The following is a 20,281-nucleotide window of genomic DNA, read 5'->3' as shown; positions in this document are numbered from 1 at the left end:
GTTGATTAGGATTGATTAAAATCGTTAATCTAAAATTATGATCAAATAAATTGTTGGCGATTCGAAATTGACCGGGTCATCTACTTTTATTCATATTTTGTGAAGTGGCATATTCCATAAATCATTTTCTATACGTTCCTTTATCTACTATCCTTCATACTGATCGTCGGTTTACTCCACTTTGTGACATACCCTGAACATGCATTGCTAACGGCATGAAATAACACGGCACCTGAGCCGAACAACCCAGCGTGGCTTGTTCTGTCATGTTCGTACGTTTGTAACTTGCAATAGATATTGCTCAGTGGGTCGCGGCTCGCGACGCAGGTGAGGTTCACTTCAGTTACACATAATTAGATACCGTAACACGCTGCCTTCGACTATCAGCTATTAACTATTAGTGCCTATTAAACAACTAATATTATGAGATTAAGGCAATAATGATCGTCTCATCAATATTAGTGGATCGATAATGATACTAAATAAATACAATAATAAAATAAATACACGGTAAGCTTTTAATCGCACGTAAATGTAGTAACACCGAGGCTCGGCTGTGTATTGAAGCTACTGAGATCGTGGGCTTTATTCGAACGAAGGTTTATAATTTTTTCTGTTCAGAAAACTACTTACAAATTTCGAGAATTGCAGGATCCTCTCGACATGGCGACGGACTCGCCTCTGTATAATGGAAATCGCTCAGCAGTGCCGCGCGCCACACGCATATAGTACATATTAAAAACGCTTATTTTATCACGACAGCTTAGCAATTTCATTAACTTCAGAATTATCATATTTTAGTTGAAATATGGGCGGTAATTTTCTTTGACAAATTGCAGTCATTCTTCGAGGTTTTGAAACAAATGTCGCAAATAAATCGCTAATCAATAATAATATTAGACTCTATAATATGATAATGTAGATTTGTTGGATATCTGAAAATTGATTGATCACATCATAAAAGCAACACTTATTGACGTAGTTTATGCGTTGTAAAATATTCTGAATAGATATAAAAAAGAAAATGAGTCCTACAATACAATGAGAGTTGGAGAACTGCACAAAACCGTATTTCAACTCTCATAAAATAAGGCGCGTTGGGGTAAGATCGTAGGAGGTGTAACATCGTATAAATCAAATAACTCGTAATTGTGTTATAATTTTTGTTTTCGGACAACACTACCTGCGACCCCATCTTGTTCCCTACGTTCCACAAGTTCACATGAGTGAATCCGTCAAGTAAATAATGTTTACGGTGCTAACAAACATATCGGTGTTTTGTCGTTCCCTGGCAGATCCGGATTAACCCCATGCAAGAATTTGCCTAATTTTAATTGAGTATTTACTGTTTTCAATTAATTTTGTAGGTATATATTATCATAAAGGAAATAAATCTTGTGACTTGTTTATTCAAATTTGTCGAAATACGTATATTCCCTGAGATCCGATCTTTACACATACAATTATTTGTCGTTAAAGAACGGATAAAAATCGTTCGATCTAGCACTTGTAAAATATTGCAAGTTTTTATCAAAATTTATACACGAAAACGTCTGAACTCACTAATTGTGTATTTTTTAGCTCAGATGAATGGTCGATTTGGTTTATTTATTGTTTATTTACACGTGCATGTACTATTTCTTCGAATATTTTTAAAAATATCTACAGTGTCACTCATGTGGGGTATGATCGTATGCCTAGAACAATTAAAAAAAAAGTTCTCTTCTAAAAATATCTTACGAAATTCATAAATTTTTTTGAATGTTTATAAACGAATATCTAGATCAGAATATGCTCTTTTTATGAATTTTAGAATCCTTGTATCTTAGACGATTTTAGATAGTAGTCCGAACTATACCTGTGAAGGTCCTATCTTTCTCACACATTTCTAAAAGTATGGTACTTTTTTAAAGCCCTATAAAACATTAATTGTTATATATAAGGGATTGAAAAATATATACCATTTAGTATATTTAATAACATATAGCTAAGTTAATGGTTCATTATTACAGCTCCTATAGAATTATTGTAAAAAAATAATTCGAAAAGACTCTTTAACACGTCGAAAAAGCGTCCGATTTAACCCCAACGCACTTATAACATCAGCATAAGTCCCGGAACGCTATCGATAATAAAGACATCAGGCGACATGTGTTAAGGTTTGACCCAATTGTGGTGTCGCAATGAACTCGAGTGCAGTCGCGAATGGGGCCGCGAGAGCTTTGCGCACGCGCCGCGAGGGGCCTATTCAATATCTGGGAATGTCGTTCTATTGACAGACTCGCCGCGCTCAGTGTTCATGTCCTAGGCGGCAACAAATTTATTAAGAGATTTCTAAATAATCAAACAGAAACTTTGTAAACTACACCTTATTTCTATGATTCAACTTTGATTAAATAAATACTAAAGGGTGCTCAGAATAAAGTTTCATCTATATCTATACTTATAATAAATCTGTAGAGAGGTCAATTCTGTACATGAAATATATTTCCAAAATAACTATCAGGGGGTGATTAGGGATCGATACTGATGCCAAAAATGCAATTAGTAAAATTTTTGTCTATCTGTCTGTCTGTCTGTCTGTCTGTCTATCTGTCTGTCTGTCTGTCTGTCTATCTGTCTGTCTGTCTGTCTGTCTGTCTGTCTGTCTGTATAACCGTTATAGAAACAAAAACTACTCGACGGATTTTAACGAAACTTGGTACAATTATTTGTCATACTCCTGTGCTGGTTATAGTATACTTTTCATCACGCTACAATTAATAGGAGCAGAGCAGTGAAGGGAAATGTTGGGAAAACGGGAGAAGTTACTCCATTTTTTAAGCTTCCGTCGCGTGTGCAACCTTAATGGTTAAAGCTACACAGAAATCATGTATGACGGAAATGTTCTCCTTAAAATACATAACATCACGCATTTATCCCCGAAGGGGTATGCAGAGGCGCAACTAGGGCACCCACTATTCGCCAAGTATGTTCCGTCCCATGTGATAGGGGGCGAGCCTATCGCCATATCGGGCACAAATTCCAGACTCCGGGCTGATACTGAGCAGAAAAACCCAAATATCACTTTGCCCGACCCGGGATTCGAACCCAGGACCTCAAAACGCTATTGTACCGGACATGCAATACAACTACGCCACCGAGGCAGTCTCCTTAAAATTATGTAAAAAATATCCCACGACAGCATATGTCTATCTTTTATGGTTGACTCACAATAACACGTGTAACTCCCGATAGCTTAGCAGTTCGAAGCTTTCTTATTATATTTGTCTACTCTCACGTTTATAACACTCTCAGTCATCCCTAATTAAAAAAGTTAACATTATTAAATATTCCATAAAAAAGAATCATAGAAATCGGTATAGAAACACCAAAGTTACACATGATATGCTAATAATAAGCCATCACGCGTGAATACTGAATCCCATCATCAGACCCTGACCGGACAATGGGACCACCTGCATACCACCATACATTAAAAAAACATCCCGACAAATTGAGCACCTTCTCCATTTTTGAAGTCCGAAATCCACGCGGGCGAAGCTGCGAGCGGAAGCTAGTATTTAATAAGTTACATTTTGAATCCAACGAGTAGCTATTGCATTATTCGCGCACGAATCTTTAGCAAACAGACAAACCGTGCAACACAAATTGGAAAGACCTACGACGACACATGTGATAGGTTTCTCGTATGCGAGCGGCCGTCTGGGCCTACGCAGAGGTACCACCGCAATTTTTACTTCCACCGCCAAGCAGCAGTGTGCATGCTCTGTTGTGTTCAGGTTTTAAGGACAATAGCCAGCGTTATTACTGGCCATTATGAACCTTAACATCTTACGACACAGAATAACGAGCGCAGTCAAGTGTCACGCAGTACTTTGTAATGCAAGTATTGTATGGTGATCCTACTGTTTATGTACGGTCGAATTGGTCATCGTCAGGTGAGCAGCGTTCTCGTCTCTTCATTCAACGGTAATAAAAAAAATATATATTTTACGTTAAATTCTTAAGTCTCATTTTTTAAGTAATTATTCTTATCTTAAATCTTACATCTTATTATATTATAACTAGTAAAGTTTGTGAAATGTTTGGGTGTTTGTTAGATGCAAACGCAGAAATAGCTGAACATATTTTAATGAAATAGAGACCTGTATACATTTATCCTGTATATACATCCTTATCCTGCTACTGTCCATCAGAATATGTTCTATCCGTGTGAAAAATTTCATCAAAACCCGTCCAATGACTTCTTCGTTTACTTCAAGGAACTGCCAAACATTTTCACGAACTTTGGAATTTATAAAATAATCGTTCTTTGACTCTCTTACCGATACCGAGCTGTGAAGAATCTCGGAGATGTTGCACCCGAGTCACTGTACAAAACGGCAATGAGTTGATAATTATTCGTTTCCTTACAATCACATTGAAACTTATAGTTGCTTGAACTAATTGCTAATTAAACCAATGGTTTATAAGTTTACAGTTGTTTCAACGAAACCTATCCGTGTAATAATTTGTTCCCCGAATGTTTTAATAATATCTCAAGAAATTTTACTCATTGGTTATAATTCTTATTATATTTTAATACATCATTATTTATAACGTCAATAAACTTACATAATAATATTTAATATTTTTAACAATTTTAACTGAGGATGTAAAAATTCACACCAACTACATACTGATTCATCTTTAATTATTAGTGATATACTGATAAGTAGCAGCATTGCAATACTAAAACAAAATCTTTTACTGTTACTTGCCTGATGTGTGTACATTGTACTACAGGATGTTCACTTCCACACATTCGCTATTGCTAGATATTAACCGCACCATCTCTTACACTATTTAATAATAAAATATACACGTGGCAAATCTAATAATTCCGACAACACTAATATAATATATCTGTCATAGATATGAATGTGACTTGTGAGTTTATAGATCAATTTATGAACTATGACTTAGGTATGAGTTTATTTTGCTTACACAGCATCCAATAAACATGTGTATTGTGTATGTATGAGTGTGTAAAATTATACCAAGCCACGGAGCCGTTGAGATCCCGTGTACTTTCCACAGGGAAACAAGATTAACGAACAGCGAGTGTACTACTTGCATCTCTGCTTACTCCCTCGATGATGCAGTCTTGATTATCTTATGTAGTAATGGTATGCTTGAACTAGCTTAAAGCTTTTCGTAGAAATATACATTTCATAATTTGAACAACCCACACTGAACTCACGTGCTGCTTTATGATTTGTGTTCTAGTACCTACGTGCGTGAGACCAGTCTATACCCCAACACCTATAACTATTTGAAAGGGATATTAATATACGCACACGTAAGCCTGCAACCTAAAATTTAAATACGTGACTTGTTTCCGAAATCCGGCTCATAAATTATAGTCCCCGTTTGCAAAGAAGTACCGCCATTATGTTGTAGAGCACCAGGCCAGCGACGGGTAACGACGAAATTACCGAAAAACGCATTGACATAACCAGCAAACCACACCTTCCTCAGTCTATCGTTGTATATGAAATGAAAATAAATGATAATGATGAAAATAAATGTGTGATGGTCAAAATGTACAATTGTACGAATTTAATTATACATATAGAAAACACAATATTATAAGCATTTACATTTAGGTACGAAACTACATAGAATATTATAGTTGGCGAGCCCTGACTCCACCATAAATTAAAAATTTAACTCGCCGGCTAGCGCGGCACACTCTCGGCCCTTTTGAACCAATCCTGCAACTGGCATTTTATTTAGTTTGCATACGACTCGCTCGGAAAAACTATTGGTAATTTGAATAACGTAGGCATCTTCAGGTCGTTTACTTCAAAGTGCAAAGAGAATGGAAAGAGGCGAACCTTGGCTCAGATCAGCGAACTTTCGGCACTCGCACTCGGTCAGGTGGCTCGGACTCGCCGGTCACGCGTATACTACACAAATATTATGCATTTATGAATTTCAAAACACTTTTCTGTTCAAAAATATTCTTAATCGAATACGTTTTATCATCATTTTCATCACGCCTTATTTCATGTATTTATCGCCGTGAGTTGTAAATGTTGGTCCGTTTCAGTGGCCATGTCGGATATTACAGAGGCTTGGGTCCTTCAATGTGTCTATAAGTGTTATATTATTATTATATTAAAGATAAAACTCGAAGGCAAAATGTATTCAAAAAGGAATTTCTTGCTTTGAGTTTACGTAATTGACAGGTGCTTACAAAACCTAACCCAGTCTAATATATATTTTTGTAAATTACTAAAAGACCTGAAGTTCTTGGGCTTTGTAACTTTCTGTTGTAATCTGGGGGCACTCTAAATTCCAAGAACTCAAAGTTCATGAATGTATATGAGGTTTGACGAACTAGGCCTAGCGCCATACAGAAACTAGCGATGTCGTTTACAGATTTAATATTAATCAACTGTTTATTCTTGCCATAATATAATGGTATTGTTGAGTTTTCAATTCGTCGGGATCAATTCTACTTAATGCTCAAATGTTTGTTGGGGGGCGCGCTGTCGACAATGACACAATTTCCGATGTACGTGTGTTATAGAACTTTCTTTAAAATATAGTATATCTTTTGGTCTTTGGCATCAAGTGTCACATGCTCTATAAATCGACATAGTCTCTGGTAGAAGCTCTTCCTGCTGTAGTTGATCACTTAAACTTACCACAAACAACTAACTGGCAATGGCGTGGTTCCAATTCTTCTACATTCGCGAGGTTAAATAAAAAAAAAAAATTTACTATCACAAACTTATTATTTGCAGTTGACGTAATAATCACGTCTAGGGATCTAACGGCAGTTAAGTTTGTCAATGTACTTAGATACCTTACGTAAAAGTTTGTACGGAATCCTCGATGCGTGAGTCCAACGCGCACTTGTCTAGTTTGCCATTACACCTTACGGCAATATAACACATATTAAAACATATGGCCAATATTTTCTTTGCGTAACACAAACCAATAAATGAGTACTACACGTATTACGAACATTGTCTTAATGGGACTTAATTCACATTTCAATAGCATATAAAATATTATGAGGCGATGATAGCGCTGCGTGCTAGCGTAGGGTACTACCATCTATAACACGTCCGTAGCGCGAACGCACTGCACACTGCACGCTGCAGACTGCATGCTGCACACTGCACGCTGCAGACTGCATGCTGCACACTGCACGCTGCAGACTGCATGCTGCACACTGCACGCTTCAGACTGCATGCTGCATGCTGCACACTGCACGCTGCACACTGCATCCTGCACGCTGCACAGTCCACACACAGGTGCGCGGAACGAAGGTCTCTAATGCTAGTTAGAACTATAAATACATAGCAGATGCACGTATTGATGCGCACCTAGCTTAATCCTAAAGGTCAGAACATACGATTTACATACTTCTATGAACGTAATTAGATAAAGACGAGATCACACAATCCATGCTTTGACATTGTAATGTTGATGATTATATTATATAACTGGGATATTTATAAAACGCAGCATATTCATTTGTTAAAATTATTTATATTATTCAGGTAATTAAATACGCGCTGAATGTCATAAAACATATAAATTCATATTTACCCCTTTATATACCCCTCTGAACCGAACAAGTAACAGATATAAAACATCTCCACACTTTTTAAAACACTTGTCTCAATGTAAAAATGTACGTATTTAAACTCGACGATATTTAGAGTGGAAAATTGGATGATTTTAAAATAATCATATATTCGTATACAATAGAGATGAGGTGAGGTCCACCTGTCTTGGCCTTAAACAGAAAATATATGTAAAACTTGCACAACAAGAAGTAACACTGAATAACTACCGATTATTTCGAACTACTTGTAAATAATAAGTTAAAAGAACGTAAAAAAAATAGTTTACGAAATGTACATTGTACCTATTATAATATAATAGTAAATAGCAACGTGTGAAAATACATTTTCGTAAATTGATGTATCTTAAGAACATATTAATATTATTTATAGATTGTTTGAAACAAGCGATGTATTCTCGTGAACTATAGTGTGTACAGCGCCTAAGAAGCGCAGCAACAGCGTTGCCTCGGGCTCGTGAGTATTTAATTGAAAAGTATTGTATATTTATATTGTTTCTTGTATAATACTAATATTTCCATTAATATCTACATTATATCTTAAGTCATGCCTGGATCCGATATATTAATGTAACAAAAAATTGGCTAGCTCATATGCGACCTGTGCAATTATACGGTTTAAGCGGAAATAGATCCTAACACGTGGAAGGCCTATCTTACGAAAGAAATCTTTATACGTTCACATAACTATATTTGGTTACCTAAATGTTCCTGATTATACAATAATAAAAAAAATATCCTTAAATCCCCGTTCCATTCTTATAGTTGACACCTCGATTTAAATTTATCCGACACTAGCTTTTGCTCGCGGCTCCGCCCGCGTTATAAAGTTTTCCGTTATAAAAATAGTAGTTTCCCGGGAGCCTATGTTCTTCCCAGGGTCTCAAACTGTCTCCATACCAAATTTCATCTTAATACGTTGGGTAGTTTTTGAGTTTAACACGTAACAGACAGATGCAGCGGGGGACTTTGCTGGTAGTTCCTAAGATTAGCCATTACTGCTCCGCTCCTATTGGTCATAGCATGATGATATATAACTTTGAGCACTCCACAAACAAAGGACTATTCAACAAAAAAATATGTTTTCAGTTCGAATCGGTAGTTCCTGAGATTAGCCATTACTGCTCCGCTCCTATTGGGTATAGCGTGATGATATATAGCCTATAGCACTCCACGAACAAAGGGCTATCGAACGCAAAAAGAATTTTTCAGTTTGGACCGGTAGTTCCTGAGATTAGCCATTACTGCCCCGCTCCTATTGGGTATAGCGTGATGATATATAGCCTATAGCACTCCACGAACAAAGGGCTATCCAACGCAAAAAGAATTTTTCAGTTTGGACCGGTAGTTCCTGAGATTAGCCATTACTGCCCCGCTCCTATTGGGTATAGCGTGATGATATATAGCCTATAGCACTCCACGAACAAAGGGCTATCCAACGTAAAAAGAATTTTTCGGTTTGGACCGGTAGTTCCTGAGATTAGCGCGTTCAAACAAACAAATAAACAAACAAACAAACAAACAAACTCTTCAGCTTTATATAATAGTATAGATTACGTATTAGTGAGCGTTCGTGATCACTTACCACCAAACGCATCGCCCACTCGAGTGAGACGACCCCTAATAATGAAAATCTATAGGGTATCTCCGACTTCTTCATTAGTTTGCCACTAGACCCCGATATTTACGCGGAATACTTGTCTGTTAGAGAGGAGACGATATTGTGTGACTGCAGTACGTAATCATTAATGTAATTTGTATATAGGAACAAATCACTTATTAAGTAAATGGCATCGTTCAATAATCGCACAAGTCGAAGATATAAATATAAAGTCACTCCTCATTCCAGTCGTTAATTGAGTGTCCTCTCACCGAGCCCTTTTTGTTGTGTGGTGCGTAGAAAAAGTCAACGGGCTGGGTGTAGGTTCGGTGTCCTGCCAAGGTCGCATTTCTCGCGGCTCCACCGAATAGCCCGAGATCATTTCTCCGCTTGTAAAAAAAACAAAGTGACGAGTTGCAAAGCGTCGAAACGCAATGGGTTCCGTAGAGATTTATTATGTTATTCAAACTATTTTCGAAATTGTTTATTGCTCATATAAATACTGATTGAATGCATGAGGTTTTGACATTGCTTAAGGACTTGCCGAATGATTGATGAATGGATGAATGCATTACCTAATGAATGACCGTTTCAGCTTTACACACCATTTGAGGACAATCTAATTACGATGACAAGTAGTGAAACTTTAACCGACTTATACTAGAAGTTATTTTGAGATATTTCTATTCAGTTGATTAAATTCACAGGTGGATATAGGCAATAATTATGGTAATAAACAAAATTATTCTTTAATGACAGTATAATAATATGGCTAGGTATTAAGAATTAATCGCGAAAAATAAGACATAAAAACAAGTGTTGCCAATTTTCGAACATGGTTTTAAATTGCTTCGTACGAATGACAACATTGTTTACAACATAAAGTTACAACAAAATAACTTTATACTGTGATATAAATATTTGTAATTCACTACGCAAGGTCCACCTCTTCAGTTTCATAAGGAACCCGAAAAACTCGGTCGTTGGTGTAAATGTCAAAGAGTTTGAACGCGTCGCGGCTCTGAGCAGTGGGTAGTGCGCCGGCGAACGGGTCTGGCGATGCCTATCTGCCTTTATGGTGTCCCAACTATCATTAAAAGGATAGTGTATGTTTGGCGAGATTTCATTGTCCTTTCTCGGAACAAGTAATTTATTGACTCACTTTAAAATGTCATTGCATGCCGTGAGAATAAAATACTTTGTTTCATTTATTGTGCTTGGGATTTTCATTGCACTGTTAGTAGTAATTGGCAATAATTATGGTCTTATAAGCTGATATTCTGTAAAGCATATAGAAAGAAAAACAAAAAGTAAAAAATGATTTCTTTAGTAAAATGAGGACTTTTGTATTTAGTCAGGTAGTAATTTATTTGATAGATAAATATTATCTGGTATAAAAATTTGCCCTAAATATAAAAAATATATAATTAAAATAGAAACGAGTTTTAATTTTTGTAAAATAGAATGTTGAAGACCACAAAGGTTATGATTTTTATTAAAACTACTTGCTTCCTATTACCACATGTGAGGAACTGCATTATACACCGTAGAACAGAATGAAGAGTGCACAGAAAATTGTTACATTATTATACTAATACTATTTCCTGAACAAAACAATAATTCGAATAACAGCAACTCAGCAAAGTTCATAATAAGTTTGCGGCAAATACTGTTTTAAAACATTAAGTATTAGGTTAGAGTTTTAGTATTGTATTAAAAAGCACGTAAGTTGGCTGTTTCATCTAATCTTTGCATTTATCACAATTAAATATTAATACATCGTTTGTATCGCGTGATTTGGGCACAAATATTGGAGTGCTATCTAGATTATTTACTTACCCTAGTCATTATTATATATTTCGATTGTATTATGTGTGTGTGTGTGTCTTAAATAAAGTAAAAAATTTAAAAATATTCAAGTATAAAGTATAAAACCCAGAATTTTGAATTGCGCATATACTGTAGCACATGGGAACATAAAGAAAAACACTTAGTCAGTAAAAAATTGCAAGATGATGATGCCCAGCGATTAAACTGGAATACAAATAAATACAACTTTGTAATTTTCTTTAAATTCGAACACCTGCGTATCGCTGAAGTAAATAACGCGTTAATAGAGATGGAGACTCCTGTCCCTTCAAATGTATTTGAGATACTTTGAGAAACCTTCCCACACACTGCACCCAAATATTGAAAGCAGTTCATACAAATATAAATATCAGTGTGGAGACGAAATGTACTGCTTCCCGTTGTCTAGCGACCAACTGGCCGCTCGCTCACAGCGTTGCTGCGCCTGCGTCTGTAAATTTATGTATCAAGTATATGCTAAGCAAATAAAGGCAAATAGAACATTATTAATAAAAACACAACATACTTAACTGTAGAGATCATATTTTATAATGTAGGAAAATGTAGGGTTTTATACGTCGCGTCGTAACTCGTGAAAATGTGATTAGGAGCGTGTGCAGTGCGCTGAAGTTCGCCGGCAGGTGGCGCCGGTAATTGAGAACAATTTCCATTCTGTTTATTCTATACTATAAAATTATACGCTTAATTGTACATGGAAAACCGGTAATTGTTAGATCTAGATCTATATTTAACTAATTAGGCGGCGAGCGTGTCGCATGCGCGAGTCCCTCTCGATTGGTACTGCCTCGTACATATTTGTTGCCACGCAATATCATGTACTGATGCTGTCTCAAGGATATAGAAGCAAAATCAAATACTGGACAGTGAAATTGAAGCTATCCTTTGAAACCGCGACACGTGCAAGTTGCTTCCAGTTTACCGAACTTTTTTGTTTCACGTTATGCCATAGGAAGTGAAATAAACTTCTAACTGCCAGAAGTTGTTCGTTTGTTTTACAATAGCATCATATCCCCGATAACGTCATATGCAAGTATGTATTTCGTACCTTTTCTGTTTTTTGACACTCACCTCTAGTACATAATTTCAATAGCTTATAATTTATAGATTTCTCACCAGATTTCAGTTGTTTCTTTCGTTTAAGAATTTATACGACGTACATATGTTTAAAATTTATAAATAAAAATAAGTGAAATACCCTATTCAAAATAATAAACTGATGGCCTAACTGGACCAGTGCATGCGGATTAACTCCACGACCATTGTGACAAAAACCAATATAGCGATAAAAAGCTCCTTAGAAATGTATACTGTCATAATTCTCACCGCGGCGATCGCAATAAATAATAAACAGTAAGATATTATGAAACAGAGCCTTGTTTTTGTTCTCGCCACGTTCTTCACTCCGGCTAGAAAAGTGATAGCAAACAGTACAAAAAGCAAGATCCTGACAGGTGGAGTTCGTTACCATATTAGTGGCTCGCTCTAGACGCCTGTGGACGGTAATTAGCTGCTGCCGCTCGTTTTCATCTTGGAATGCTTTCGATGAGCGGATGTAAGGCTCGGATCGTATGGACGGGAAAGCGATTGGTAATGAGCACGAAGCGAAAGATAATTCGAGCTTAATAAAGGCCACTATACACTTTGGATGGATAAAGCTGATAGCATTACACAGCAACTTGGTGCAAAAAGGTTTGCTAGGTGACCAGAGCCTCCTTTTTTAGCCAACAGGGTGCGAGGCACGTCAAGTTTATTTAAAATATGGAAAAAGACTACTATCGTGCAGTCTATTGCAAAGAAACTATTTTAAAAGTACAGCTTTTATACCAAATAGGTAGTCGTGTTATGGGCCAGTCATGCATCGCTGACTGCAGATATAGGTACTTAACAGTTTGTTCAAATCGCTCCTCGCCACGGCCATATCCTCAGCTCATCCTCGATGAAGGTTGTCAATCGCTAACCCGGTGTCGCCGGATGTGAAGCCCGGACCATCTGCAGTTCCGGCCGCGTAACAACTAAAAATAATACTACAATTTATTGCTAGTTTTATAGCATGTTCAATGAATTAGTGAAGTAACCAGTGAGCGGTGCTCGCCGAACACCTTACACCACGTGGCGCGACCACCTTTCCTAATGTAATTTTTATTCTGTCGCCATATATGGTGCAGTACTAAGAAAACTGTTTATGCGAACATATGGCCGCGACGCACACGCGTCAAGTTTTTTAAGATGCGGCTGCGTTAGATTGTCCCGCGGCTTGATAATGCACATTTGTTTAGAGCCTTAATATATCACGACTCATAATGACCTGTTTAAAATATAATAAACGTAATGATACACATCAGGCAACGTCAGCCTATGTTCACTCACAATTTACATTTCTTTTTTTATTAACGCTAATTCAATGTGTTTTAACATATTATATTTTTTGTATGGTTGTCCTATCATATAGGTAATGGGACGGAATACATAATATTACTCACGGCAAAAAATGAGTGCACTAGTTCCAACTCCGCTTACTGTGTCAGGGATAAAAAAGTGTTTTCACATAACATAATCAGATTGATTAACTGATATTGTAAGCAGTTAAAAATATAATATGTACTAAAAATAAATCAAGGTCAACGAATCTAATCCTTAGCATTTCTACGTCCTTAAACCTCGGAAAATTGACACAGGTGAATTGTAGAATTACGTCTCGATCAGAGCTTTACGGAAAATAAATACTGCGCTGTACTGTATTGTGCGCGACGCAGATGATCCAGGGGCAACTCATTAAGTCTTCGCAGTCGCCGGTATCTCGTCTTCTATTCGTAATTTCGTCATTATTTAAGTACGTGTTTAAACACGAAAAACATGTCGTTCTTATTACCAAAATATTTGTTGAAAGTGATCCGAAATGCCTTATTGCCTTTAAACACCCCATTGTAGTACGTATTTAAGAAACTATGGATATAAAAGGATACTCCTAATTACACGTATCTCTATAATGAATTAATTATTTTTAATTTACCGGTATACTGATGTCCCATAGCTCAGCGGCGGTAGCGTCGCTCCCGGTACGAGGCGTCGCCTCTCCGGCGCAGCGAGGGACAATCATTTATTACACAGGTGTGGCGTCGGCCGGCGGCTTCAGTTGAGATCTCCTATGTTGTACCGGGATATGTTCTCAGTTGAAATTTATATTGAAGTTTTTCAATTGTGGAAACTACATCGAATGAGACATAAGATTCATTGTGTATTATGCAGACAAAATATATACGTCATATTTATTATTAATGCTCCGCCCCTATTTACGATAGCGTGATGTTGTTGATGTAGCTTATAACCGTCCTCGATAAATGGGCTATCCAACACTAAAATATTTTTTCAATACAATCCAGTAGTTCCTGAGATTAGTGCGTTCAACAAACGAATTCTTTAGCTTTATATAATGGTATAGATATAAACAATAAAAAAATATACTTCAATAAACAGCACTTAATAAACGCATAACGACGGCCCCATGCTCACCGGCGCGGCGTGTGTGAGATGTTATATTGTGTGAAACTTCAAATTATACACTCACAACATAAGTGCACCTTAATGAAATAACAATCGTTTGAAGCTGTTGAATATTTTGGAAAGAAATTATTTTATTTTTGGACCTTAATTTCTCAATGCTAAGGTAATTTATTTATTTCTTTCTTTTGTAATAATAATTAGTTTAGTTTGTTTGGATGCACTAGAAACTACATTTGCTGCTTCCTTTTTTAAAATTCGTTCATTAATAGGAAGCCTTATTATGCCGAAATATTACAGTAAGCTTATTTTAATGCACAAAAAATCTGTATTCTGGGTCTAAATCTGGCAGGGGTAGAGCTGTGAGTGAGAGATAGTTTTAAAAATATTTTTATCAATATACATAGAATGAGTTGATGGGATTAGTGTGGATGCCAGAGGTGCAAAAAATATTAAAGCGAGGATCTAAACCCCGCTATTTGGTTCATTGCTTGCATTAATTAAAATTCTTTAAAAAAGGATTTAACTTCCGTAATAATGTAATATTCCTTCCAAGGAGGATGTCGGATAGGCGTATCTGCAGTCTTGAGGTAGTACAACACATGGCTATAAAACATTAATAGTTATAAATTATTGTTATAAGAAAGACTGCTTAGGCCCTGAGTCAGTTTTTAATTTATCTCCTATTAAACGATAATATATCAACTTCCAATAGAAAATAACCAATAATTTATTCCTTCGATGACACGCATAGAATTTTAATAGACGGATCCTAAACAGGTGTAGAAATTATTTCCTACATATAAAAATAAAACATCTATGTAGAAATATATAGTACAAAAAAATGATAATCGACAGGTGGGTGAAGCCAGTGGCGCAATTAAGGGTAGGCTGAGAGAGATCTCGGATCTGGTTTTCAGGGATGATGGTCGGTAATGAAGAAATTAAATGAATATGGTATATAGTTAACTTATTCTAAATCGAGGCAGATGTCCTAATGGAGCGAGAAGGGCGGAAACTGCTGCAACATAGTTAACATATATAATAATAATAATAATAATAAGCCTTTTATTTCTTGCTTAGTAACTAATATAGTGCACATACTTTTTTTTTTTTTTTTTTTTTTTTTTTTTTATTGTTTGCTAATTAAATGTACTAGTCGCAATGTGTTTTTGCAAGAACCCCTCTGCAGGTGAAGGCCTCCTCCAAGGAATTCCATTCGTCTCTTGATTGTGCTTTTTGGAGCCAATTGGGACCCGCCAGTTTCTTGATTTCATCCTCCCATCTAGCACAAGGTCTCCCTTTCCTTCTTTTGCCTGACGGCCCTTTCCAGAATATTACTTTTCTTGTCCACCTGTCATCTTGTAAACGTGCTATATGTCCGGCCCACTTCCATTTCAGTGCTAGAGCTTGCCTTAGTCCATCAATTGTCTTGGTCAATTCTCTTATTTTTATGTGTTTTATTTTTTGTATTCTTTTAATATTTAGCATGCTGCGTTCTATGCCTCTTTGGCATGATGTTATTTTGTTCATGGCTATGTTGTTAAACTTCCATGTTTGACACGCATATGTTAGACATGGTAGTAGGCAAGAGTTGAACATTTTCGTTTTAATGTATGTTGGAAAATTCCCTTTGAAAATTTCTTTTAAGCTCCAGTATTTGTTCCACGTTAGCTGTATCCTGCGTTCTATTTCTATGTTATTATTATGTGGATCGAAGCTTATTTGTTTGCCGAGATATATGTATTGGTTTGTGTATTTGATAGATTCGCCTTCAACTAATATGGCTTTCCTGGAACTATTGGTCATCATCTTCGTTTTAGCCAGGTTTATTTCTAATCCGACCGCCTTACTGGCGTTGTTTAATGATTCAAGCATGTTCTGTAATTCTGTACATGTTTCTGATAGCAGAATTATGTCGTCTGCGAATCGTAGGTGGCTTAGGTGTTTATCGCCTATTTTTATTCCGCACTTTTTCCAGCTTAATGTACTAATAATGTTTTCCAATATGGCTATGAATAAGTTGGGAGATAATGGATCACCTTGTCTAACCCCTCTTTTGATCTGGAACCATGGACCTGTTGTCTCGAGTTTCACTCTGCTCCTGCTATTTCTGTAAAGGTTTTTTATTATCTGAATGTAACAATTATTCACATTTTGTGTAGATAAAGTATTCCAAATGCTATTGTGAAAAACCGTATCGAATGCTTTCTGATAGTCTATATATGCAATATAGAGCGGTCTCCTACTCTCCTGATATTTCTCAATCAGAACCTCTAGAGTATGAATGTGGTCGATCGTAGAGTAGCCTTTTCTAAAGCCCGCTTGTTCTACTGGTTGTCTTGCTTCCAGTGTTACGCTTAATCTTTGATTTAATATTGAGGAGAATAGTTTGTAGATACACGGAAGTAAGCTTATTGGCCTGTAGTTTGCGATGTCATTTGGGTTACCTTTTTTGTAGATTAAAATAATGTTAGATTAAAATAACATATATATAACGGAAGTAATATATCAACCCTACGGTCATGGAAAATATGTTTGTATGTCACTGAACAATATACACGGACGTATGTATTAAAATAAAAAACTAAAATTTGCTTAAACTTTAAATGAAAGAAATAATATTAATTAATTAATAGAAGTAACTTTTAAACTTTAGACAAAATTATAGGTACATGTAAAGTTTCTTTACATCTCGAAATGTAAGCGTGTCGTTTCCTGTCTCGCAGGATAGTGCCAACTCATATTTTGTGTACTTTCGATCAATTAGTAAAGTAGTCTGATGGCCATTAACCGGCTGATCCCTCTATAGTTCAGGTTTAAGGTGTAGGTACTGTGTTGCTTCTGTTCGACAGTGGTTATCACACAACTGCAGGTAAAAAAATTACTTATTCGCACTTTTTGCATAAAAAAATATAGTTATACATTTTTAAATAATTATGTAATATTTTAAAAATAGCACAAATAAAAAATAAAGATATCAAATATGGAATATACTCTATTGTTGAACAAAAAAACCTCATCAGATAATTTCCGGCATCTAGTTATCTTCAATGTAAAGCGTGTTGTATTCATGCAATTACCATCATATTCTGCTAGAAAACCCTTCTTTATTAAACCACGTAAGAGAGTTATGAGGATTGAAAAAGAAAATACCGCCAATAATTATTGGTAACGTTATTATTACTATGGGCATTAAGTACGTAACACCTTTCACAAAAAATCTCATGTTTTCTCTCTGTCTCTCTGTAATAATGAGTAATACAATCTCAGGGCTATAATGATAATACTTCTGTTTGGCGAAACCGTTGATTATAATCCGCTGGTGTGTCTCGCATCCCTGAGATCGTAACGGTTTCACCGGATGTGGCGCCATCGGTGTCTGCGTGTTTGACGTATGTGTACGTTAACTGCGTCGGAGGACATATATCGAAGCATCTATGAGTAAGTGGCTTGTCAGTATTCATGAAAGGTGAGTAAAGAAAATTCTGCATCTCAAAGGGTATATTTAACGCAGCGCGGTTTATTATTTTACACTTTGTAGAACATGACAAATGTCTTTAAGTTTCATTTGACGTCAAGCTTATTGAAATAAATCAATATATTTTTTTGCTGCGCGACAATCATATTATAATGAATGCGTAGTGTGCACACTCGCTCTGCAGATATTAGGTTGATACCGCTGTGCCGCACCGCATCGTGGATACACCTAAAATGAAATAAGGAAATTATATTATCATTTATTACATACCTAACTAACATTTTAATGTTATACTATTTATCACCTATAGGTCTTCAAAGAACAAACCAAATTTGGTAGATACTTACAATTAACTGACCATTAAAATCGACTAAAATATGGGCAATTTTAGGTATCTGAACTGTTATAATTCCTCTTTTACTCTTGATCCCGAGGGGAAATACCTAATTAATCTCTAAGTACATCTTTAAGATTTTTTTAAACTGGTCTGAACGACATTAAGAGGCATAAGCTTCGAAGAGACATTTTTTTTCATTCTCAAGATAATTATTGTAAAGGTTACATTCCAGATGAAAGCAAAAGCTCCGTGTAAAAACTAGTAAGCACCGATCAATCGTAGTGGAGGAGCGCGGCGCGGCGGCAGGCTTCCCACGGTCGCGCACACCTGTGTCCCGCGCGTCGGGCCGCGCCGGGCGCGTCGGACCGGCCGGCGCTACGGGACGTTCCACTGCCCCCTGTGCGACACTGCACCGAGCGATATTATACAATCAAACACTAACGTTGGGATCTTTTACTTACAACTAAGCAGAAGCCATTTTAAACAAAAATATACGCGAAAACGTGTACGTAGGTTTCATAGGAGGACTTACCAAGTAATTGTTAGAAAATAACTTTGCTGAGAGGTAATCTCGGCAACCCGGTGCTTCGAGTTTGATTAAGTTAATTTAAATGCTTTGTAAAGAATTAATTTTAGACACCGTAGGAGATCAAATACGTGACCCTTTTTGCTTCATGTATTAGGTTACTCAATCTTATTCTGTCAACAGGCTAGGCATATTAATTTAAAACGAAATATAACCCAAACTTATACTATAGAGAAAATTGTTTGGAGTATAAAAAAATCCTTAAATTCAATATTTATAAAAAAAACATACGCATACAATTTATATACGAATATATGAGTGCCGAGAACAAGATACCGTTATCCGCTCATCAAAAACAAGCTGCCAATAATCCCAGTAGCTGGTGCCCTATTATCGTAAAAAATCTTATATTTATGCACACTCGTTACAATAATGCACAGCTATTAGTCGAATAGGCATCGGATAGCGCATATCTCCGGTCGATGGCGCAGAATTAACTGCAATTATAAGAACAGTACAGCGAGCGGCGCGCGGAGAGCCCGCGGACCCGCCCGGCCAGTCGCGATAACGGGACTGCAGCCTCTCAGGGACGAGCAGCGGAAACTAGCGTGCACACTGCACACCGCTGCGCCGCGGCACAAGCCACTGGAGGACGACTGTTCACCGCACAGAATCAGGGAGATTCGCATTTCTAACGTATTAGACTATGTTGTTCTTCAGTTTCGCTGTCCTGTTTCCTTACCGGTGTACGGCACAATCACGACACGCTGCTGCAGTGCGGGGCGGTACTAGGGGACCCAGTACTGCATCGTCCTCGTCGAGCACATAGAAGCACTCAATTCAATAAACTTCTGTGGTGTATGCGCTTACTACCCACAAACGCACATTTTAACGCATATTGGGGAATTTTGTATGACAGTGGAATACATTACTTATTACTTAATTAACAGTCTATTAAATAGATAGACACCCAGACTCGATTACATCAAGTCATCCGTAATTACTTAATGTAAAAAAATTGGTAATAACCAATTACTCAATCTGCGAAATCTCGAGCGTTTCATAAAATTCCTATCACAACAGTAACATTCACAGTCAATGCTAAACAACTGACACCAGGAGATAATTCCTCAAGCATTACTATATGAGGTACAAATAAATCAGAGCCGAGCGCGGTGTCTCCGCGCGACAGATTCAATCTGTGCGACGATATATTACCGTTATAGAGACGTCAATCACACAAATGCGCTCAGTTTATCGGAGGGCCTGTGGACTGCTTTTAGACGTCTTTAGATATCGAGAACGGTGACGTCACTATTATA

At 36.7% G+C, this 20,281-nt stretch overlaps 1 long non-coding RNA gene across 1 annotated transcript; it reads right to left on the bottom strand.

Annotated features, from left to right (window-relative positions):
- Positions 1 to 18,110: 18,110 nt before the first annotated feature.
- On the bottom strand, positions 18,111 to 19,498 carry LOC115447755. Its single transcript, XR_005113037.1, has 2 exons — positions 18,703 to 19,498; positions 18,111 to 18,324 (listed from the first exon to the last, which is right to left on the bottom strand). It is a non-coding gene; the product is annotated as an uncharacterized LOC115447755 (long non-coding RNA).
- Between the last annotated feature and the right edge of the window lie 783 nt (positions 19,499 to 20,281).

Source organism: Manduca sexta, chromosome 25, assembly GCF_014839805.1.
Source record: "Manduca sexta isolate Smith_Timp_Sample1 chromosome 25, JHU_Msex_v1.0, whole genome shotgun sequence".
Classification (NCBI taxonomy): Eukaryota; Metazoa; Arthropoda; class Insecta; order Lepidoptera; family Sphingidae; genus Manduca; species Manduca sexta.
The sequence above is the reverse complement of the archived record's forward strand: the minus strand, read 5'-3'. Positions and strand labels throughout refer to the sequence as shown.